This window comes from Lissotriton vulgaris, chromosome 8 (genome assembly GCF_964263255.1).
Source record: "Lissotriton vulgaris chromosome 8, aLisVul1.2, whole genome shotgun sequence".
Classification (NCBI taxonomy): Eukaryota; Metazoa; Chordata; class Amphibia; order Caudata; family Salamandridae; genus Lissotriton; species Lissotriton vulgaris.
The window spans coordinates 1,528,221,412-1,528,245,138 of NC_141696.1; the positions used below are offsets into that span (position 1 = coordinate 1,528,221,412).

Here is a 23,727-nt window from a genome sequence, read left to right on the forward strand (position 1 = left end):
GAACCTCTCAACTGTGCCAAACTGGGGATTGAACCAGGAACCTTTAGATCTTCAGTCTAATGCTCTCCCAACTGAGCTATTTCGGCATGCTTATATCTGTGGTCTTCATACTTTAATTTAAACCATTTAACAAAATAGATGCAGGACCTGGATTTTTAACCTCATATGGTAGAGATATGTTTTAAGGAGTCCTGTATCATTCCGCAATTAACTGGTGCAATGGGTAAATAGCATTTTTGGGTTCAAGGTTAGGTAGTTGTTTTTTTAAGTCTGAATGGACTAGCACTATATTACCCAGATATATTTGGCATGAGTAGGTAAGCAATGTCATCTGACTACTAACATCTTAGTTCAAGGGGAAGTGGAAGGTAATGCAGACAAGAGTTTACTTTACAAAAAAGCATGAAATGGGAAATATTAATTGTCAAACCTGAAGGTAAGAGAGGTGGAAGCAAGTTTAGAAGGAGGACATAAAGCAAAGTCTATGTTAAATTGATTGTGTTGTAGATCAGTTGGAAAAAGTTTGATGAATAGAGAAAAAGTACTATAGCTGATTCCAAGACCTATTTTGTTAGAAGCAAGGAACTTCTCAACTGTGCCAAAACCCAGGATTGAACCAGAGACCTTTAGATCTTCAGTCTAACGCTCTCCCAACTGAGCGATTTCGGCCTTCTGATAGCTGGGGTCTTCATACTTTAATTTGAACCATTTAACAAAATAGATGCAGGACCTGGATTTTTAACTTCATATGGTAGAGATATGTTTTAAGGAGTCCTGTATCATTCCGCAGTTAACTGGTGCAATGGGTAAATAATATTTTTGGGATCCAGGTTAGGTCATTTTTTTTTTTAACTCCGAATGGACTAGCACTATATTACCCAGACGTATTTGGCATGAGTAGGTAAGCAATGTCATCTGACTACTGACATCTGTGTTCAAGGGGAAGTGGAAGGTAATGCAGACAACAGTTTACTTTACAAAAAAGCATGAAATGGGAAATATTCATTGTCAAGCCTGAAGGTAAGAAAGGTGGAAGCAAGTTTAGAAGTAGGACATAAAGCAAAGTCTATGTTAAATTGATTTTGTTGTAGATCAGTTGGAAAAAATTTGATGAACAGAGAAAAAGTACCTCAGCTGATTCCAAGACCTATTTTGTTAGAAGCATGGAACCTCTCATCTGTGCCGAAACCCGGGATTGAACAAGGGACCTTTAGGTCTTCAGTGTAACGCTCTCCCAACTGAGCTGTTTCGGCCTTCTGACAGCTGGGGTCTTCATACTTTAATTTGAACCATTTAACAAAATAGATGCAGGACCTGGATTTTTAACCTTATATGGTAGAGATATGTTTTAAGGAGTCCTGTATCATTCCGCAGTTAACTGGTGCAATGGGTAAATAGCATTTTTGGGATCCAGGTTAGGTAGTTGTTTTTTTAACTCTGAATGGACTAGCACTATATTACCCAGATATATTTGGCATGAGTAGGTAAGCAATGTCATCTGACTACTGACATCTGTGTTCAAGGGGAAGTGGAATGTGATGCAGACAAGAGTTTACTTTACAAAAAAGGACGAAATGGGAAACATTCATAGTCAAACCTGAAGGCAAGATAGGTGGAAGAAAGTTTAAAAGGAGGACAGAAAGCAAAGTCTATGTTGAATTGATCATTTTGTAGATCAGTTGATAAAAATGTTGATAGAGAAAAAAGTACTACAGCTGAATCCAAGACCTAATTTGTTAGAAGCAAGGAACCTCTCAAATGTGCAGAAACCCGGGATTGAACCAGGGACCTTTAGATCTTCAGTCTAATGCTCTCCCAACTGAGCTATTTCGGCCTGCTTATATCTGTGGTCTTCATACTTTAATTTAAACCATTTAACAAAATAGATGCAGGACCTGGATTTTTAACCTCATATGGTAGAGATATGTTTTAAGGAGTCCTGTATCATTCCGCAATTAACTGGTGCAATAGGTAAATAGCCTTTTTGGGATCCAGGTTAGGTAGTTGTTTTTTTAACTCTGAATGGACTAGCACTATATTACCCAGATATATTTGGCATGAGTAGGTAAGCAATGTCATCTGACTACTGACATCTGTGTTCAAGGGGAAGTGGAAGGTAATGCAGACAAGAGTTTACTTTACAAAAAAGCATGAAATGGGAAATATTCATTGTCAAACCTGAAGGTAAGAGAGGTGGAAGCAAGTTTAGAAGGAGGACATAAAGCAAAGTCTATGTTAAATTGATTGTGTTGTAGATCAGTTGGAAAAAATTTGATGAACAGAGAAAAAGTACCTCAGCTGATTCCAAGACCTATTTTGTTAGAAGCATGGAACCTCTCAGCTGTGCCGAAACCCGGGATTGAACAAGGGACCTTTAGATCTTCAGTGTAACGCTCTCCCAACTGAGCTATTTCAGCCTTCTGATAGCTGGGGTCTTCATACTTTAATTTGAACCATTTAACAAAATAGATGCTGGACCTGGATTTTTAACCTCATATGGTAGAGATATGTTTTAAGGAGTCCTGTATCATTCCGCAGTTAACTGGTGTAATGGGTAAATAGCATTTTTGGGATCCAGTTAAGGTAGTTGTTTTTTTAACTCTGAATGGACTAGCACTATATTACCCAGATATATTTGGCATGAGTAGGTAAGCAATGTCATCTGACTACTGACATCTGTGTTCAAGGGGAAGTGGGATGTGATGCAGACAAGAGTTTACTTTACAAAAAAGGATGAAATGGGAAACATTCATAGTCAAACCTGAAGGCAAGATAGGTGGAAGAAAGTTTAAAAGGAGGACAGAAAGCAAAGTCTATGTTGAATTGATCATTTTGTAGATCAGTTGATAAAAATGTTGATAGAGAAAAAAGTACTACAGCTGATTCCAAGACCTATTTTGTTAGAAGCAAGGAACCTCTCAAATGTGCCGAAACCCGGGATTGAACCAGGGACCTTTAGATCTTCAGTCTAATTCTCTCCCAACTGAGCTATTTCGGCCTGCTTATATCTGTGGTCTTCATACTTTAATTTAAACCATTTAACAAAATAGATGCAGGACCTGGATTTTTAACCTCATATGGTAGAGATATGTTTTAAGGAGTCCTGTATCATTCCGCAATTAACTGGTGCAATGGGTAAATAATATTTTTGGGATCCAGGTTAGGTCATTTTTTTTTTTAACTCCCAATGGACTAGCACTATATTACCCAGACGTATTTGGCATGAGTAGGTAAGCAATGTCATCTGACTACTGACATCTGTGTTCAAGGGGAAGTGGAAGGTAATGCAGACAAGATTTTACTTTACAAAAAAGCATGAAATGGGAAATATTCATTGTCAAACCTGAAGGTAAGAGAGGTGGAAGCAAGTTTAGAAGGAGGACATAAGGCAAAGTCTATGTTAAATTGATTGTTTCAAGTTTCAAGTTTTATTTATTATGATAACGGAACTCTTTACGAGGTCCACATAAAAGACAAAATATACATACCAAAGCAATTAAAACATAAAATGTCGATTATGCAATAGCAACAAATAAACAACAATGAAAAATTACCATCTTAATACAGGTCCAAAAAACATATGAAGAAACTGTACAGTTTAAAGCAAAACATTTCATTTGGTGGATTAATCAGGGCCGCCTGAAAAGAAGAGGCTGATAAAATGTTGAGTTGTAGGCAAATTGGTCTTAACCATCTTCGCCTAAAAGGCATCAAGGCAGGACAAACAAAAATGACATGAACCAAGTCCTGGTCATACATCTGACAAAAATCACAGAGTGCTGAGTGGCCATACCATCTGGCATAAAGAGATTTCAACGGAAGCAGGTCCTGTCTTATTAAAAACACTAAGCGTCTAACGCGATGAGAGATGTTCCAGTGAGTGTAGGGTTGAGCTTTCCTCAGAGTACAGGACTCAATAACAGGGGTACGGCCTTTTTTCAACAACCGGAAATCTCTATCCTGTCTAAACCCAAGTTCCCATGTGGAGGACTTCAAGATGGTTTTTAATTGATAAGAGGATATAGAAAATAGAATCTCTCTATCCAATTTCAATAGGGCCACTGCATATATGAAACTTTTTACAATCGAAGAATGGTCATTAAAGTTTCCCAGCAATTCATTTTTTATGAGATGTCCTAAGGTATTAGACTCACTTTTTGCAATACTTACAACCCAGCGTATGATGCTGGCCAAACCTTGAACCCAGCTGCTGCGTAAGCCGAGTTCCTGTCTCAAGGAAGCAGTAGAATGTGCTGTGCTAACAGATAGTAAACTACGCAAAATTTTTCCTTCCGAGGAGTTTAAGAAACTCCACTTTTTTTGGTCAATTAGCTCTATTCCGTATAATAGGGAGGCAGGTACTTTCGCTCTGAATACATCCAGTAAAATAGAAAAATGCCTTCTACCTGTGGCTTTATACAAGGATACTAGACTCTTTCCCTGTGAGATAGCCTTCCGGGAGTTATTGTCCATATGCGCTTTGTCACTTAGATTACTTGTGACAATTTTACCAAGGAAGGTATAGGACTTCACAATTTCCAATTTTTGACCCCCTACTACCCATGGAAAGTTAGGAAATTTAGATTTCTTCCTACCAGCCATACACATCACTTTACTTTTTGCAGTGTTTATCAACAGATAATGGTTTTCAGCGTATTCACAAAGCACTTGCAGGCGGTTATTCAGGCCCTTCGGGGTAAGATCGAGAATCAAAATGTCATCTGCATACATAAGGCATGCAATCGGAACGCCCCCCAAGGTCGGGGCAATACCAGAGCAAGCTGAGAGTGCAAGAGGTAGATCAACTGTATAAAGAGAAAAAAGCAAAGGGGCCAAAAGGCAACCTTGCTTTAACCCGTTGGATGTGGGAATTATTTTAGATAAACCTCGTTCACCTCCCAGCAGGACTCTGCACCAGGTATCTGAGTAAAGGGCACGGATTAACTTAATGAGAAAAGGGGGCATCCCTAAATCAAATAACTTTCTCCACAGCAATGTTCTGTCCACTTTATCAAATGCGGTGGAGAAGTCAATAAAAGCACCATATACCTGCCCACCACGAACTTTCACATATTTTTCCGTGATAACCTGCAGTGCCATCAAGTTGTCTAAAGTTCCGTGCTTTTGCCTGAAACCCGTTTGTTCAAGAGGCAGGATTTTGAACTCAGTTACCCATTTGTTAATTAGAGAGAGAATACATTTTGCGAAAACCTTACCAATAGCATCAAGCAAAGCAATTTGACGATAGTTTTGAGGAAGGTCTCTTGCCCCTTTTTTATATAAAGGAACAAGGATACTCCCTTTCCAGGAAGGGGGGACTATTCCGCTAGAAAAGCAAAATTTAAACACGGGAAAAAGGATTTTGCTCCATAGTTCACTCTGTTGTTTTAATACAGAGATGGGGACTTTGTCTGGTCCCATCGCACCAGAGCAGCGCATGTTCTTAATAGCAAATTCAATTTCTTTTTCGGATGGACAATCAAATACACGTGAGTCAACATAAGATTCCACATTATGTAATTGTGAATTATTATTACTGTACAAATTCTCAATATATTGGACCCAAATCTGTTCCTCAATGGCAATAGGTGTAGGACTGACTCTAGTACCACAACCTTTGCCAATTAAAGACCAGAAAGTCTTGGCTTGGCCGTTATAAGAAGCTTCCCTAAGTTGTGTCCATATTGAGTCTTCCTTATTTCGTTTTAAACGAGCCTTAAGCCTGGATCTCCTTCTTATTAAAATTGCCAACTTAAGGTTGGCTTCTTGTGTAAATGATAAATATTGCCCCCTTATTACTTTATTTATTTCTATGTTTATTGCCCGAAGGGGTTGGGGGACTGCTAAGGGTTTTTTCACACAGGATTTCTTTTTAGCTAAAGAAGTTACTAATTCTAAAAAGTCAGCAAATCCCAACAGTTCTCTCCCCTCCCAGAGGGATAAACTCTCGACAGTCGAGTTCAAGAGGGACACCAAACTTCAAAGGAACGAAAATTCCAAAAACATTTCCCTGAGTTGGAGTCAAAATTCACCATATCCGTATCAATGCTCCAAGAATCCGCCATTGGTGGACTGAGGGAAACTGTAAGCATCAACACATTATGGTCACTAAGATTGGTCTCAATGACATTCATATCTTTCAACAGGGAAAGGAAAGCATTATCTACAATTATATAGTCAATAATAGATTTTCCCTTATTTGATTTATGCGTAAAAGCTGCCGGGGTATCAGAGGGGAGTCTCCCATTTACTATTAAACAATCAACTTTATGTAGACCTTCTAGGACTAGTTTACCTCTTTTGTTAGATTTAACTTTAGGCGGGAACTGGGCCTGGGGTATACTCAGAGACTCTTCCCTAAATTTGTTTCTAAACAAATCAAGTCCACAATTGGATATGTTGCAATTCAAATCCCCAAGCATTAATACATAAAGTGAAGGGGTAGTATCCATAGTTTTAGTTAGAAAAGAGAAGAGTGTTTTTAAACCTTCATTGAAACAACAGTTTGGGGGAAAATAAATGTTTATCACAACAAGAGATCTATTAGGGCAATCCTTGAATACATTTTTTAAAGTTATTGCCTGGAATAATTTCCCTGGATCAAGATAATGAGAGTAATTCCAATTTATTCTATTTGATAACAGACATGCTATTCCTCTCTTTGCATGGCCTCTCCTGGAGGAGGTTGCACTATCTTCTAGGACAAAGTACTCTTTTCCTAGAGTTAATCTACCTTCCACCCACGTTTCTTGTAAACAGATTATATCCGCCTCTAGGGAGCGCAAGAAACATAGTTTCTCCTTGTGATCTTTAAAACCTGCAGTATTCCAAGAAATGAGCTTCAGCTCTCTGTTAAAAATTTGAGTGCGGTTTGGGGCAGGAAGAAGATTTACTCGATAAAACTCCTGGTAACCAACTCCATTTAGACTGATCATCCTTCAAGGTTTGTTTAAGAGGGGCAGGGTTTTTGTACAAAACTTGCCTTTCATTTCTAGACACACATATTTTTAAGTCCTCCGATCTAGAAGTGGACCAATCAGACAGCATCAAACCAGTATTAGAGGAAGATGACAAATTGGAAAGAGCACTTTGATTTCGTTTTTCCCCGAAGTATGGAGTAACATCTATCCCTCTGATTTGTAATTCCTCAGCCCACTGTAGAATAAGATTTAGCACCACTTTAGATTGAAATTTCGCCCTTGTTGATCTCCCTACCAAAGAATTAAGAAGAAATACCACATCCAAATCAGACGTTTGGATTAATTTTAGGCTTTCAATCTCTTGAAAACAGATAAGTAAGGCAGATCTGTTTAGAATTAAATCAGTATCAAATAAGGGAGAAAAATCAAGAAACAAAGTATCTACATTTATTTTTTCCTTAGGAGGCACCAGAGTAATAACTGCAATTGTGGATGCATCTTGGAAAGGCTTTGCTGAGGGATTGAGAGAGGAAAGGAAAGGATTGGCAGGGGGTAAAGAAACATTAGGGAGGAAGGGGTTAGTGGAACTTATAGGACCTGATCCTGTAGATGTTAGATCCACCTTAGGGGAAGCAATGATATCTTCCTGAGAGGCGGAGGACTGCTCAGACTGGGGGGGATTTTCTAGAATTGGTTCCAAACTTTTTTCAAACAGGAGTTTTCTCTGTCTTTTTTTAGAAAATCTTCGAATGGGTTTTCTCTTCTTTATTCTGATCTTTTTTTGTTTTAGGGGAACCGATTTTTCAACATTTCCAGGATTAGCTGTAGAGACCTCCTCCTCTTTTTTTGACTGTAATGAGAATATAGGGAAGAGAGAGGGAGTTTCCAAGTTTTGGTTAGCCGGGGAAGTAGGTACTACATCTATCTTGTCATTGTGAGTAACTATGCAGTTAGCACCTGCCGAAGCCGCCTTAAAAATCTTAAGGTCAGCTGGTAGAGCTACTGGATTCTTTACTTTTAGGCCTTCCGTATGAAGAAGCATTTGAGCTGAGTCCAATACTACTTGACCACTCGGAGATCTCTTATTAGGGATCTCCAACGGAGTAGCGGGCATTGAGAGGCATTCAGACACTGGTCCACTCTTATTTTGCAAAAGTACTCTTAAGATTTGAGTTACAGTGTCAAAAATACACTCAGAGCCTCCAACAAATTTTTCAAGTAGACTCAGAATAGAAGATAATAAAGATTCCAAAGAAGATAATGAATTGGAAATTAGCCTCCCGTTAATACTTGGGGAACCCTCCGGTAAATTGTTCAAATTGGGGCCAGAACAGGAAGTAAAATTTAGTTGAGCAAGGGAAAAATCTAATTTATTAGAAGGGGTACTACTTAGAGGGCCCGCACTTGAAATAGTTATAACTTCGTTTGTATTTGGAATAGCCCTGGATTTCCCCTGTGAAGGTCTCATCAGATCTTTATGAGCTGTTAAATCAATATCTGGTAATGTAAAATCGCCCTCTGGGATGGCAGGATTAGCCGGCAAAACTGAAAAATTACTAGTATTCACTATAACTTTGGGAGCTACCATGAGAGAGGCTTGAGGGGGGACGATAATGTCAGGTTTCAGAACATTACATCCCGAGGACTCAAGAGATAGATTAAATTTCAGTTGTGAATCAGTGGATATCAAAGGCGAACCCCTTACTATTTCGGGGCTAGCAGGTATGAATAGAGATTGACCGGGAACCAAGCCCAAACTAGAGGTAACGTTATTAACCGTGTTAGCTGGCTCAGAAACATTATACTCTAGAGCTTCACTTGGGGGCTGCATCTCAACCGACTTATCCTTCCCTTTATCCCATAAATTGAAAAGCTGACATTGGCCTTTCAATTGCATTGAGGACGTAATTTTATTACGTAAAGGGTTAGATTTCGTTTTGGACCCAGATCTCCCTACTAGAACACGACCAGAAGTTTTTTAGCCGTCATGAGAAAATTTACAGAAAATGGAATATTTAGAAAATTACAAAGCACTGAGACACAATACAACCCTGATAGTACGATACCGCTATATGTAGGAAATTGACAGACTAAGTAATACCAAAGATGAAAGGGAGGGGGCCCAGCCCAGCCTACTTCGGCCTCTGATGGCCTCAGACGGTCCCGCCCTTGTCCCGGGCTTCTCCCGGCGCGCTCCCGCGTCGCGGTGCCTAGAAGGAGATTTATAGCAGTGCTGAGGCAGGGGAGGAGCCAGCAGGGAGAGCGTGTCAGCTGATGGAAATGCCGAGGTTCAGGCTCTCCTGGGACTTGAAGTCCTGCGCCTGCCCTCGCTCGCAGCCCTGCACACACCACCGCCCCAGAAGATGAACCAGAGTAGTTCGTGTCTCACTTCCAGCAGTTGTCCACAGCGCAATTCAAACAGCGCAGTCCAGTGAATCCGCAGGCGATGCGGGACCCGCGAATCGGGTTCCGCGAGGAGTGGAGAAGGAAGGCTGAAGGAAGAGCAAATCCGCCGTGCTCGGAGTCCAACAATCCTTTAACAAATGAAAACAGGTGAGCAATCCAGCGAGAGTCTCTGGCACACAGGTTTTAGAGGCGCTGAGGCGGGGGAGGAGCCAGCAGGGAGAGCGTGTCAGCTGATGGAAATGCCGAGGGTCAGGCGCTCCTGGGACTTGAAGTCCTGCGCCTGCCCTCGCTCGCAGCCCTGCACACACCACCGCCCCAGAAGATGAACCAGAGTAGTTCGTGTCTCACTTCCAGCAGTTGTCCACAGCGCAATTCAAACAGCGCAGTCCAGTGAATCCGCAGGCGATGCGGGACCCGCGAAGCGGGTTCCGCGAGGAGTGGAGAAGGAAGGCTGAAGGAAGAGCAAATCCGCCGTGCTCGTAGTCCAAGAATCCTTTAGCAAATGAAAACAGGTGAGCAATCCAGCGAGAGTCTCTGGCACACAGGTTTTAGCAGCGCTGAGGCGGGGGAGGAGCCAGCAGGGAGAGCGTGTCAGCTGATGGAAATGCCGAGGGTCAGGCGCTCCTGGGACTTGAAGTCCTGCGCCTGCCCTCGCTCGCAGCCCTGCACACAACACCGCCCCAGAAGATGAACCAGAGTAGTTCGTGTCTCACTTCCAGCAGTTGTCCACAGCGCAATTCAAACAGCGCAGTCCAGTGAATCCGCAGACGATGCGGGACCCGCGAAGCGGGTTCCGCGAGGAGTGGAGAAGGAAGGCTGAAGGAAGAGCAAATCCGCCGTGCTCGCAGTCCAACAATCCGTTAGCAAATGAAAACAGGTGAGCAATCCAGCTCGAGTCTCTGGCACACAGGTTTTAGCAGCGCTGAGGCGGGGGAGGAGCCAGCAGGGAGAGCGTGTCAGCTGATGGAAATGCCGAGGGTCAGGCGCTCCTGGGACTTGAAGTCCTGTGCCTGCCCTCGCTCGCAGCCCTGCACACACCACCGCCCCAGAAGATGAACCAGAGTAGTTCGTGTCTCACATCCAGCAGTTGTCCACAGCGCAATTCAAACAGCGCAGTCCAGTGAATCCGCAGGCGATGCGGGACCCGAGAAGCGGGTTCCGCGAGGAGTGGAGAAGGAAGGCTGAAGGAAGAGCAAATCCGCTGTGCTCGCAGTCCAACAATCCTTTAGCAAATGAAAACAGGTGAGCAATCCAGCGAGAGACTCTGGCACACAGGTTTTAGCAGCGCTGAGGTGGGGGAGGAGCCAGCAGGGAGAGCGTGTCAGCTGATGGAAATGCCGAGGGTCAGGCGCTCCTGGGACTTGAAGTCCTGCGCCTGCCCTCGCTCGCAGCCCTGCACACACCACCGCCCCAGAAGATGAACCAGAGTAGTTCGTGTCTCACTTCCAGCAGTTGTCCACAGCGCAATTCAAACAGCGCAGTCCAGTGAATCCGCAGGCGATGCGGGACCCGCGAAGCGGGTTCCGCGAGGAGTGGAGAAGGAAGGCTGAAGGAAGAGCAAATCCGCCGTGCTCGCAGTCCAACAATCCTTTAGCAAATGAAAACAGGTGAGCAATCCAGCGAGAGTCTCTGGCACACAGGTTTTAGCAGCGCTGAGGCGGGGGAGGAGCCAGCAGGGAGAGCGTGTCAGCTGATGGAAATGCCGAGGGTCAGGTGCTCCTGGGACTTGAAGTCCTGCACCTGCCCTCGCTCGCAGCCCTGCACACACCACCGCCCCAGAAGATGAACCAGAGTAGTTCGTGTCTCACTTCCAGCAGTTGTCCACAGCGCAATTCAAACAGCGCAGTCCAGTGAATCCGCAGGCGATGCGGGACCCGCGAAGCGGGTTCCGCGAGGAGTGGAGAAGGAAGGCTGAAGGAAGAGCAAATCCGCCGTGCTCGTAGTCCAAGAATCCTTTAGCAAATGAAAACAGGTGAGCAATCCAGCGAGAGTCTCTGGCACACAGGTTTTAGCAGCGCTGAGGCGGGGAGGAGCCAGCAGGGAGAGCGTGTCAGCTGATGGAAATGCCGAGGGTCAGGCGCTCCTGGGACTTGAAGTCCTGCGCCTGCCCTCGCTCGCAGCCCTGCACACAACACCGCCCCAGAAGATGAACCAGAGTAGTTCGTGTCTCACTTCCAGCAGTTGTCCACAGCGCAATTCAAACAGCGCAGTCCAGTGAATCCGCAGGCGATGCGGGACCCGCGAAGCGGGTTCCGCGAGGAGTGGAGAAGGAAGGCTGAAGGAAGAGCAAATCCGCCGTGCTCGCAGTCCAACAATCCGTTAGCAAATGAAAACAGGTGAGCAATCCAGCTCGAGTCTCTGGCACACAGGTTTTAGCAGCGCTGAGGCGGGGGAGGAGCCAGCAGGGAGAGCGTGTCAGCTGATGGAAATGCCGAGGGTCAGGCGCTCCTGGGACTTGAAGTCCTGTGCCTGCCCTCGCTCGCAGCCCTGCACACACCACCGCCCCAGAAGATGAACCAGAGTAGTTCGTGTCTCACTTCCAGCAGTTGTCCACAGCGCAATTCAAACAGCGCAGTCCAGTGAATCCGCAGGCGATGCGGGACCCGAGAAGCGGGTTCCGCGAGGAGTGGAGAAGGAAGGCTGAAGGAAGAGCAAATCCGCTGTGCTCGCAGTCCAACAATCCTTTAGCAAATGAAAACAGGTGAGCAATCCAGCGAGAGTCTCTGGCACACAGGTTTTAGCAGCGCTGAGGTGGGGGAGGAGCCAGCAGGGAGAGCGTGTCAGCTGATGGAAATGCCGAGGGTCAGGCGCTCCTGGGACTTGAAGTCCTGCGCCTGCCCTCGCTCGCAGCCCTGCACACACCACCGCCCCAGAAGATGAACCAGAGTAGTTCGTGTCTCACTTCCAGCAGTTGTCCACAGCGCAATTCAAACAGCGCAGTCCAGTGAATCCGCAGGCGATGCGGGACCCGCGAAGCGGGTTCCGCGAGGAGTGGAGAAGGAAGGCTGAAGGAAGAGCAAATCCGCCGTGCTCGCAGTCCAACAATCCTTTAGCAAATGAAAACAGGTGAGCAACCCGTGTTAAATTGATTGTGTTGTAGATCAGTTGGAAAAAATTTGATGAATAGAGAAAAAGTACTACAGCTGATTCCAAGACCTATTCTGTTAGAAGCAAGGAACCTCTCATCTGTGCCGAAACCCGGGATTGAACCAGGGACCTTTAGATCTTCAGTCTAACGCTCTCCCAACTGAGCTATTTCGGCCTTCTGATAGCTGGGGTCTTCATACTTTAATTTGAACCATTTAACAAAATAGATGCAGGACCTGGATTTTTAACCTCATATGGTAGAGATATGTTTTAAGGAGTCCTGTATCATTCCGCAGTTAACTGGTGCAATGGGTAAATAGCATTTTTGGGATCCAGGTTAGGTAGTTGTTTTTTTTAACTCTGAATGAACTAGCACTATTTTACCCAGATATATTTGGCATGAGTAGGTAAGCAATGTCATCTGACTACTGACATCTGTGTTCAAGGGGAAGTGGAATGTGATGCAGACAAGAGTTTACTTTACAAAAAAGGACGAAATGGGAAACATTCATAGTCAAACCTGAAGGCAAGATAGGTGGAAGAAAGTTTAAAAGGTGGACAGAAAGCAAAGTCTATGTTGAATTGATCATTTTGTAGATCAGTTGATAAAAATATTGATAGAGAAAAAAGTACTACAGCTGATTCCAAGACCTATTTTGTTAGAAGCAAGGAACCTCTCAACTGTGCCGAAACCCGGGATTGAACCAGGGACCTTTAGATCTTCAGTCTAACGCTCTCCCAACTGAGCTATTTTGGCCTGCTTATATCTGTGGTCTTCATACTTTAATTTAAACCATTTAACAAAATAGATGCAGGACCTGTATTTTTAACCTCATATGGTAGAGATATGTTTTAAGGAGTCCTGTATCATTCCCCAGTTAACTGGTGCAATGGGTAAATAGCATTTTTGGGATCCAGGTTAGGTAGTTGTTTTTTTAACTCTGAATGGACTAGCACTATATTACCCAGATATATTTGGCATGAGTAGGTAAGCAATGTCATCTGACTACTGACATCTGTGTTCAAGGGGAAGTGGAATGTGATGCAGACAAGAGTTTACTTTACAAAAAAGGACGAAATGGGAAACATTCATAGTCAAACCTGAAGGCAAGATAGGTGGAAGAAACTTTAAAAGGAGGACAGAAAGCAAAGTCTATGTTGAATTGATCATTTTGTAGATCAGTTGATAAAAATGTTGATAGAGAAAAAAGTACTACAGCTGATTCCAAGACCTATTTTGTTAGAAGCAAGGAACCTCTCAACTGTGCCGAAACCCGGGATTAAACCAGGGACCTTTAGATCTTCAGTCTAACGCTCTCCCAACTGAGATATTTCAGCCTGCTTATAGCTGTGGTCTTCATACTTTAATTTAAACCATTTAACAAAATAGATGCAGGACCTGGATTTTTAACCTCATAAGGTAGAGATATGTTTTAAGGAGTCCTGCATCATTCCGCAATTAACTGGTGCAATGGGTAAATAATATTTTTGGGATCCAGGTTAGGTAATTTTTTTTTTTTAACTCCGAAAGGACTAGCACTATATTACCCAGACGTATTTGGCATGAGTAGGTAAGCAATGTCATCTGACTACTGACATCTGTGTTCAAGGGGAAGTGGAAGGTAATGCAGACAAGAGTTTACTTTACAAAAATCATGAAATGGGAAATATTCATTGTCAAACCTGAAGGTAAGAGAGCTGGAAGCAAGTTTAGAAGGAGGACATAAAGCAAAGTCTATGTTAAATTGATTGTGTTGTAGATCAGTTGGAAAACTTTGATGAATAGAGAAAAAGTGCTACAGCTGATTCCAAGACCTATTTTGTTAGAAGAAAGGAACCTCTCAACTGTGCCGAAACCCGGGATTGAACCAGGGACCTTTAGATCTTCAGTCTAACGCTCTCCCAACTGAGCTATTTCAGCCTTCTGATAGCTGGGGTCTTCATACTTTAATTTGAACCATTTAACAAAATAGATGCAGGACCTGGATTTTTAACCTCATATGGTAGAGATATGTTTTAAGGAGTCCTGTATCATTCCGCAGTTAACTGGTGCAATGGGTAAATAGCATTTTTGGGATCCAGGTTAGGTAGTTGTTTTTTTAACTCTGAATGGACTAGCAATATATTACCCAGATATATTTGGCATGAGTAGGTAAGCAATGTCATCTGACTACTGACATCTGTGTTCAAGGGGAAGTGGAATGTGATGCAGACAAGAGTTTACTTTACAAAAAAGGACGAAATGGGAAACATTCATAGTCAAACCTGAAGGCTAGATAGATGGAAGAAAGTTTAAAAGGAGGACAGAAAGCAAAGTCTATGTTGAATTGATAATTTTGTAGATCAGTTGATAAAAATGTTGATAGAGAAAAAAGTACTACAGCTGATTCCAAGACCTATTTCGTTAGAAGCAAGGAACCTCTCAACTGTGCCGAAACCCGGGATTGAATCAGGGACCTTTATATCTTCAGTCTAACGCTCTCCCAACTGAGCTATTTCGGCCTGCTTATATTTGTGGTCTTCATACTTTAATTTAAACCATTTAACAAAATAGATGCAGGACCTGGATTTTTAACCTCATATGGTAGAGATATGTTTTAAGGAGTCCTGTATCATTCCGCAATTAACTGGTGCAATGGGTAAATAGCATTTTTGGGATCCAGGTTAGGTAGTTGTTTTTTTAACTCTGAATGGACTAGCACTATATTACCCAGATATATTTGGCATGAGTAGGTAAGCAATGTCATCTGACTACTGACTTCTGTGTTCAAGGGGAAGTGGAAGGTAATGCAGACAAGAGTTTACTTTACAAAAAAGCATGAAATGGGAAATATTCATTGTCAAACCTGAAGGTAAGAGAGGTGGAAGCAAGTTTAGAAGGAGGACATAAAGCAAAGTCTATGTTAAATTGATTGTGTTGTAGATCAGTTGGAAAAAATTTGATGAATAGAGAAAAAGTACTACAGCTGATTCCAAGACCTATTTTGTTAGAAGCAAGGAACCTCTCAACTGTGCCGAAACCCGGGATTGAATCAGGGACCTTTATATCTTCAGTCTAACGCTCTCCCAACTGAGCTATTTCGGCCTGCTTATATTTGTGGTCTTCATACTTTAATTTGAACCATTTAACAAAATAGATGCAGGACCTGGATTTTTAACCTCATATGGTAGAGATATGTTTTAAGGAGTCCTGTATCATTCCCCAGTTAACTGGTACAATGGGTAAATAGCATTTTTGGGATCCAGGTTAGGTAGTTGTTTTTTTAATTCTGAAGGGACTAGCACTATATTACCCAGATATATTTGGCATGAGTAGGTAAGCAATGTCATCTGACTACTGACATCTGTGTTCAAGGGGAAGTGGAATGTGATGCAGACAAGAGTTTACTTTACAAAAAAGGACGAAATGGGAAACATTCATAGTCAAACCTGAAGGCAAGATAGGTGGAAGAAAGTTTAAAAGGAGGACAGAAAGCAAAGTCTATGTTGAATTGATCATTTTGTAGATCAGTTGATAAAAATGTTGATAGAGAAAAAAGTACTACAGCTGATTCCAAGACCTATTTTGTTAGAAGCAAGGAACCTCTCAACTGTGCAGAAACCCGGGATTGAACCAGGGACCTTTAGATCTTCAGTCTAACGCTCTCCCAACTGCGCTATTTCGCCCTGCTTATAGCTGTGGTCTTCATACTTTAATTTAAACCATTTAACGAAATAGATGCAGGACCTGGATTTTTAACCTCATATGGTAGAGATATGTTTTAAGGAGTCCTGTATCATTCCGCAATTAACTGGTGCAATGGGTAAATAATATTTTTGGGATCCAGGTTCGGTCATTTTTTTTTTTAACTCCGAATGGACTAGCACTATATTACCCAGACGTATTTGGCATGAGTAGGTAAGCAATGTCATCTGACTACTGACATCTGTGTTCAAGGGGAAGTGGAAGGTAATGCAGACAAGAGTTTACTTTACAAAAAAGCATGAAATGGGAAATATTCATTGTCAAACCTGAAGGTAGGAGAGGTAGAAGCAAGTTTAGAAGGAGGACATAAAGCAAAGTCTATGTTAAATTGATTGTGTTGTAGATCAGTTGGAAAAAATTCGATGAATAGAGAAAAAGTACTACAGCTGATTCCAAGACCTATTTTGTTAGAAGCAAGGAACCTCTCAACTGTGCCGAAACCCGGGATTGAACCAGGGACCTATAGATCTTCAGTCTAACGCTCTCCCAACTGAGCTATTTCGGCCTTCTGATAGCTGGGGTCTTCATACTTTAATTTGAACCATTTAACAAAATAGATGCAGGACCTGGATTTTTAACCTCATATGGTAGAGATATGTTTTAAGGAGTCCTGTATCATTCCGCAGTTAACTGGTGCAATGGATAAATAGCATTTTTGGGATCCAGGTTAGGTAGTTGTTTTTTTAACTCGGAATGGACTAGCACTATATTACCCAGATATATTTGGCATGAGTAGGTAAGCAATGTCATCTGACTACTGACATCTGTGTTCAAGGGGAAGTGGAATGTGATGCAGACAAGAGTTTACTTTACAAAAAAGGACGAAATGGGAAACATTCATAGTCAAACCTGAAGGCAAGATAGGTGGAAGAAAGTTTAAAAGGAGGACAGAAAGCAAAGTCTATGTTGAATTGATCATTTTGTAGATCAGTTGATAAAAATGTTGATAGAGAAAAAAGTACTACAGCTGATTCCAACACCTATTTTGTTAGAAGCAAGGAACCTCTCAACTGTGCCGAAACCCGGGATTGAATCAGGGACCTTTATATCTTCAGTCTAACGCTCTCCCAACTGAGCTATTTCGGCCTGCTTATATTTGTGGACTTCATACTTTAATTTAAACCATTTAACAAAATAGATGCAGGACCTGGATTTTTAACCTCATATGGTAAAGATATGTTTTAAGGAGTCCTGTATCATTCCGCAATTAACTGGTGCAATGGGTAAATAGCATTTTTGGGATCCAGGTTAGGTAGTTGTTTTTTTAACTCTGAATGGACTAGCACTATATTACCCAGATATATTTGGCATGAGTAGGTAAGCAATGTCATCTGACTACTGACATCTGTGTTCAAGGGGAAGTGGAAGGTAATGCAGACAAGAGTTTACTTTACAAAAAATCATGAAATGGGAAATATTCATTGTCAAACCTGAAGATAAGAGAGGTGGAAGCAAGTTTAGAAGGAGGACATAAAGCAAAGTCTATGTTAAATTGATTGTGTTGTAGATCAGTTGGAAAAAATTTGATGAATAGAGAAAAAGTACTACAGCTGATTCAAAGACCTACTTTGTTAGAAGCAAGGAACCTCTCAACTGTGCCGAAACCTGGGATTGAACCAGGGACCTTTATATCTTCAGTCTAACACTCTCCCAACTGAGCTATTTCGGCCTTCTGATAGATGGGGTCTTCATACTTTAATTTGAACCATTTAACAAAATAGATGCAGGACCTGGATTTTTAACATCATATGGTAGAGATATGTTTTAAGGAGTCCTGTATCATTCCCCACTTAACTGGTGCAATGGGTAAATAGCATTTTTGGGATCCAGGTTAGGTAGTTGTTTTTTTAACTCTGAATGGACTAGCACTATATTACCCAGATATATTTGGCATGAGTAGGTAAGCAATGTCATCTGACTACTGACATCTGTGTTCAAGGGGAAGTGGAATGTGATGCAGACAAGAGTTTACTTTACAAAAAAGGACTAAATTGGAAACATTCATAGTCAAACCTGAAGGCAAGATAGGTGGAAGAAAGTTTAAAAGGAGGACAGAAAGCAAAGTCTATGTTGAATTGATCATTTTGTAGATCAGTTGATAAAAATGTTGATAGAGAAAAAAGTACTACAGCTGATTCCAAGACCTATTTTGTTAGAAGCAAGGAACCTCTCAACTGTGCCGAAACCCTGGATTGAACCAGGGACCTTTAGATCTTCAGTCTAACGCTCTCCCAACTGAGCTATTTCGGCCTGCTTATATCTGTGGTCTTCATACTTTAATTTAAACCATTTAACGAAATAGATGCAGGACCTGGATTTTTAACCTCATATGGTAGAGATATGTTTTAGGGAGTCCTGTATCATTCCGCAATTAACTGGTGCGAGGGGTAAATAATATTTTTGGGATCCAGGTTAGGTCATTTATGTTTTTTTTTAACTCCGAATGGACTAGCACTATATTACCCAGACGTATTTGGCATGAGTAGGTAAGCAATGTCATCTGACTACTGACATCTGTGTTCAAGGGGAAGTGGAAGGTAATGCAGACAAGAGTTTACTTTACAAAAAAGCATGAAATGGGAAATATTCATTGTCAAACCTGAAGGTAAGAGAGGTGAAAGCAAGTTTAGAAGGAGGACATAAGGCAAAGTCTATGTTAAATTGATTGTGTTGTAGATCAGTTGGAAAACTTTGATGAATAGAGAAAAGTGCTACAGCTGATTCCAAGACCTATTTTGTTAGATGCAAGGAACCTCTCAACTGTGCCGAAACCCGGGATTGAACCAGGGACCTTTAGATCTTCAGTCTAACGCTCTCCCAACTGAGCTATTTCGGCCTTCTGATAGCTGGGGTCTTCATACTTTAATTTGAACCATTTAACAAAATAGATGCAGGACCTGGATTTTTAACCTCATATGGTAGAGATATGTTTTAAGGAGTCCTGTATCATTCCGCAGTTAACTGGTGAAATGGGTAAATAGCATTTTTGGGATCCAGGTTAGGTAGTTGTTTTTTTAACTTTGAATGGACTAGCACTATATTACCCAGATATATTTGGCATGAGTAGGTAAGCAATGTCATCTGACTACTGACATCTGTGTTCAAGGGGAAGTGGAATGTGATGCAGACAAGAGTTTACTTTACAAAAAAGGACGAAATGGGAAACATTCATAGTCAAACCTGAAGGCAAGATAGGTGGAAGAAAGTTTAAAAGGAGGACAGAAAGCAACCTCTATGTTGAATTGATCATTTTGTAGATCAGTTGATAAAAATGTTGATAGAGAAAAAAGTACTACAGCTGATTACAAGACTTACTTTGTGAGAAACAAGAAACCTCTCAACATTGCCAAAAACCGGGATTGAACCAGGGACCTTTAGATTTTCAGTCTAACGCTCTCCCAACTGAGCTATTTCGGCCTGCTGCTAGCTGTAGTCTTCATACTTTGATTTTAACCATTTAACTAAATAGATGCATGACCTGGATATTTGACCTTATATGTTAGAGATATGTTTTAAGGAGTCCTGTATCATTCAGCAGTTAACTGGTGCAATGGGTAAATAATATTTTTGGGATCCAGGTTAGGTCATTTTTTTTTTTTTAACTCCGAATGGACTATCACTATATTACCCAGACGTATTTGGCATGAGTAGGTAAGCAATGTCATCTGACTACTGACATCTGCATCTGTGTTCAAGGGGAAGTGGAAGGTAATGCAGACAAGAGTTTACTTTACAAAAAAGCATGAAGAGGTTAATATTCATTGTCAAACCTGAAGGTAAGAGAGGTGGAAGCAAGTTTAGAAGGAGGACATAAAGCAAAGTCTATGTTAAATTGATTGTGTTGTAGATCAGTTGGAAAAAATTTGATGAATAGAGAAAAAGTACTACAGCTGATTCCAAGACCTATTTTGTTTGAAGCAAGGAACCTCTCATCTGTGCCGAAACCCGGGATTGAACCAGGGACCTTTAGATCTTCAGTCTAACACTCTCCCAACTGAGCTATTTCGGCCTTCTGATAGCTAGTGTCTTCATACTTTAATTTGAACCATTTAACAAAATAGATGCAGGACCTGGATTTTTAACCTCATATGGTAGAGATATGTTTTAAGGAGTCCTGTATCATTCCGCAGTTAACTGGTGCAATGGGTAAATAGCATTTTTGGGATCCAGGTTAGGTAGTTGTTTTTTTAACTCTGAATGGACTAGCACTATATTACCCAGATATATTTGGCATGAGTAGGTAAGCAATGTCATCTGACTACTGACATCTGTGTTCAAGGGGAAGTGGAATGTGATGCAGACAAGAGTTTACTTTACAAAAAAGGACGAAATGGGAAACATTCATAGTCAAACCTGAAGGCAAGATAGATGGAAGAAAGTTTAAAAGGAGGACAGAAAGCAAAGTCTATGTTGAATTGATCATTTAGTAGATCAGTTGATAAAAATGTTGATAGAGAAAAAAGTACTACAGCTGATTCCAAGACCTATTTTGTTAGAAGCAAGGAACCTCTCAACTGTGCCGAAACCCGGGATTGAATCAGGGACCTTTATATCTTCAGTCTAACGCTCTCCCAACTGAGCTATTTCGGCCTGCTTATATTTGTGGTCTTCATACTTTAATTCAACTCCATGGCTGCTAAGGCAATTTCCCTCCTGTGCTGGGAATTGCTATTTTACATTGTTTTATGACGAGCTGGGCTCGTCATCAGTGTATGAGGAGGCTACACCATGACGAGCCCAGCTCGTCATGAGTGTGGAAGGGGTTAAACCATTTAACAAAATAGATGCAGGACCTGGATTTTTAACCTCATATGGTAGAGATATGTTTTAAGGAGTCCTGTATCATTCCGCAATTAACTGGTGCAATGGGTAAATAATATTTTTAGGATCCAGGTTCGGTCATTTTTTTTTTAACTCCGAATGGACTAGCACTATATTACCCAGACGTATTTGGCATGAGTAGGTAAGCAATGTCATCTGACTACTGACATCTGTGTTCAAGGGGAAGTGGAAGGTAATGCAGACAAGAGTTTACTTTACAAAAAAGCATGAAATGGTTAATATTCATTGTCAAACCTGAAGGTAAGAGAGGTGGAAGCAAGTTTAGAAGGAGGACATAAAGCAAAGTCTATGTTAAATTGATTGTGTTGTAGATCAGTTGGAAAAAATTTGATGAATAGAGAAAAAGTACTACAGCTGATTCCAAGACCTATTTTGTTTGAAGCAAGGAACCTCTCATCTGTGCCGAAACCCGGGATTGAACCAGGGACCTTTAGATCTTCAGTCTAACACTCTCCCAACTGAGCTATTTCAGCCTTCTGATAGCTAGTGTCTTCATACTTTAATTTGAACCATTTAACAAAATAGATGCAGGACCTGGATTTTTAACCTCATATGGTAGAGATATGTTTTAAGGAGTCCTGTATCATTCCGCAGTTAACTGGTGCAATGGGTAAATAGCATTTTTGGGATCCAGGTTAGGTAGTTGTTTTTTTAACTCTGAATGGACTAGCACTATATTACCCAGATATATTTGGCATGAGTAGGTAAGCAATGTCATCTGACTACTGACATCTGTGTTCAAGGGGAAGTGGAATGTGATGCAGACAAGAGTTTACTTTACAAAAAAGGACGAAATGGGAAACATTCATAGTCAAACCTGAAGGCAAGATAGATGGAAAAAAGTTTAAAAGGAGGACAGAAAGCAAAGTCTATGTTGAATTGATCATTTTGTAGATCAGTTGATAAAAATGTTGATAGAGAAAAAAGTACTACAGCTGATTCCAAGACCTATTTCGTTAGAAGCAAGGAACCTCTCAAATGTGCCGAAACCCGGGATTGAATCAGGGACCTTTATATCTTCAGTCTAACGCTCTCCCAACTGAGCTATTTCGGCCTGCTTATATTTGTGGTCTTCATACTTTAATTTAAACCATTTAACAAAATAGATGCAGGACCTAGATTTTTAACCTCATATGGTAGAGATATGTTTTAAGGATTCCTGTATCATTCCGCAATTAACTGGTGCAATGGGTAAATAGCATTTTTGGGATCCAGGTTAGGTAGTTGTTTTTTTAACTCTGAATGGACTAGCACTATATTACCCAGATATATTTGGCATGAGTAGGTAAGCAATGTCATCTGACTACTGACATCTGTGTTCAAGGGGAAGTGGAAGGTAAGGCAGACAAGAGTTTACTTTACAAAAAAGCATGAAATGGGAAATATTCATTGTCAAACCTGAAGGTAAGAGAGGTGGAAGCAAGTTTAGAAGGAGGACATAAAGCAAAGTCTATGTTAAATTGATTGTGTTGTAGATCAGTTGGAAAACTTTGATGAATAGAGAAAAAGTACTACAGCTGATTCCAAGACCTATTTTGTTAGAAGCAAGGAACCTCTCAACTGTGCCGAAACCTGGGATTGAACCAGGGACCTTTAGATCTTCAGTCTAACGCTCTCCCAACTGAGCTATTTCGGCCTTCTGATAGCTGGGGTCTTCATACTTTAATTTGAACCATTTAACAAAATAGATGCAGGACCTGGATTTTAACCTCATATGGTAGAGATATGTTTTAAGGAGTCCTGTATCATTCCGCAGTTAACTGGTGCAATGGGTAAATAGCATTTTTGGGATCCAGGTTAGGTAGTTGTTTTTTTAACTCTGAATGGACTAGCACTATATTACCCAGATATATTTGGCATGAGTAGGTAAGCAATGTCATCTGACTACTGACATCTGTGTTCAAGAGGAAGTGGAATGTGATGCAGACAAGAGTTTACTTTACAAAAAAGAACGAAATGGGAAACATTCATAGTCAAACCTGAAGGCAAGATAGGTGGAAGAAAGTTTAAAAGGAGGACAGAAAGCAACGTCTATGTTGAATTGATCATTTTGTAGATCAGTTGATAAAAATGTTGATAGAGAAAAAAGTACTACAGCTGATTACAAGACTTACTTTGTGAGAAACAAGAAACCTCTCAACATTGCCGAAAACCGGGATTGAACCAGGGACCTTTAGATATTCAGTCTAACGCTCTCCCAATTGAGCTATTTCGGCCTGCTGCTAGCTGTAGTCTTCATACTTTGATTTTAACCATTTAACTAAATAGATGCATGACCTGGATATTTGACCTTATATGTTAGAGATATGTTTTAAGGAGTCCTGTATCATTCCGCAATTAACTGGTGCAATGGGTAAATAATATTTTTGGGATCCAGGTTAGGTCATTTTTTTTTTAACTCCGAATGGACTATCACTATATTACCCAGACGTATTTGGCATGAGTAGGTAAGCAATGTCATCTGACTACTGACATCTGCATCTGTGTTCAAGGGGAAGTGGAAGGTAATGCAGACAAGAGTTTACTTTACAAAAAAGCATGAAATGGTTAATATTCATTGTCAAACCTGAAGGTAAGAGAGGTGGAAGCAAGTTTAGAAGGAGGACATAAAGCAAAGTCTATGTTAAATTGATTGTGTTGTAAATCAGTTGGAAAAAATTTGATGAATAGAGAAAAAGTACTACAGCTGATTCCAAGACCTATTTTGTTTGAAGCAAGGAACCTCTC

General features: G+C 41.3%; 3 non-coding genes across 3 annotated transcripts; all 3 read right to left on the reverse strand.

Annotated features, from left to right (window-relative positions):
• Nucleotides 1-12,515: 12,515 nt before the first annotated feature.
• On the reverse strand, nucleotides 12,516-12,588 carry TRNAF-GAA (transfer RNA phenylalanine (anticodon GAA)). Its single transcript has one exon. It is a non-coding gene; the product is annotated as a tRNA-Phe (tRNA).
• Nucleotides 12,589-18,921: 6,333 nt separating this feature from the next.
• On the reverse strand, nucleotides 18,922-18,994 carry TRNAF-GAA (transfer RNA phenylalanine (anticodon GAA)). Its single transcript has one exon. It is a non-coding gene; the product is annotated as a tRNA-Phe (tRNA).
• A 3,569-nt stretch (nucleotides 18,995-22,563) lies between these two features.
• On the reverse strand, nucleotides 22,564-22,636 carry TRNAF-GAA (transfer RNA phenylalanine (anticodon GAA)). The gene has a single exon. It is a non-coding gene; the product is annotated as a tRNA-Phe (tRNA).
• Nucleotides 22,637-23,727: the final 1,091 nt, after the last annotated feature.